The sequence below is a fragment of the Halyomorpha halys genome, unplaced genomic scaffold (genome assembly GCF_000696795.3).
Source record: "Halyomorpha halys isolate HHAL.00 unplaced genomic scaffold, Hhal_1.1 Scaffold228.1, whole genome shotgun sequence".
Lineage (NCBI taxonomy): Eukaryota > Metazoa > Arthropoda > Insecta > Hemiptera > Pentatomidae > Halyomorpha > Halyomorpha halys.
The window spans coordinates 229,428-229,774 of record NW_027107268.1 but is presented as its reverse complement, the minus strand read 5'-3'; positions in this window follow the sequence as shown (position 1 = coordinate 229,774).

Here is a 347-nt window from a genome sequence, read left to right as displayed (position 1 = left end):
TTCTATCTTTTTTCCAAATTAAAAGACCCTATTCCTTTTTTACAATGTTCTAATGTAGTGTACCGGATAACTTGTTCAATTCCATGTTGCAATTCCTTCAATATCGGCGAAACTAAAAACCAATTTATAGACTGCATCTCCCTTACATACCGACACATTTTGAACCTAATAAAACCCTAATAATACTTCTCTTACTTAATACTCTTCGTTCTGCATTTCAGAAGCCCACTTTCCTGTCATTTCTTTTATTATTGTTTTTCTAAATTCTCACTCCATACTTAATTTAATTCTTTTTATATCTACTATCCTTCCTTTTTCTTTTATATTTATGTATCTTATTTTTAATT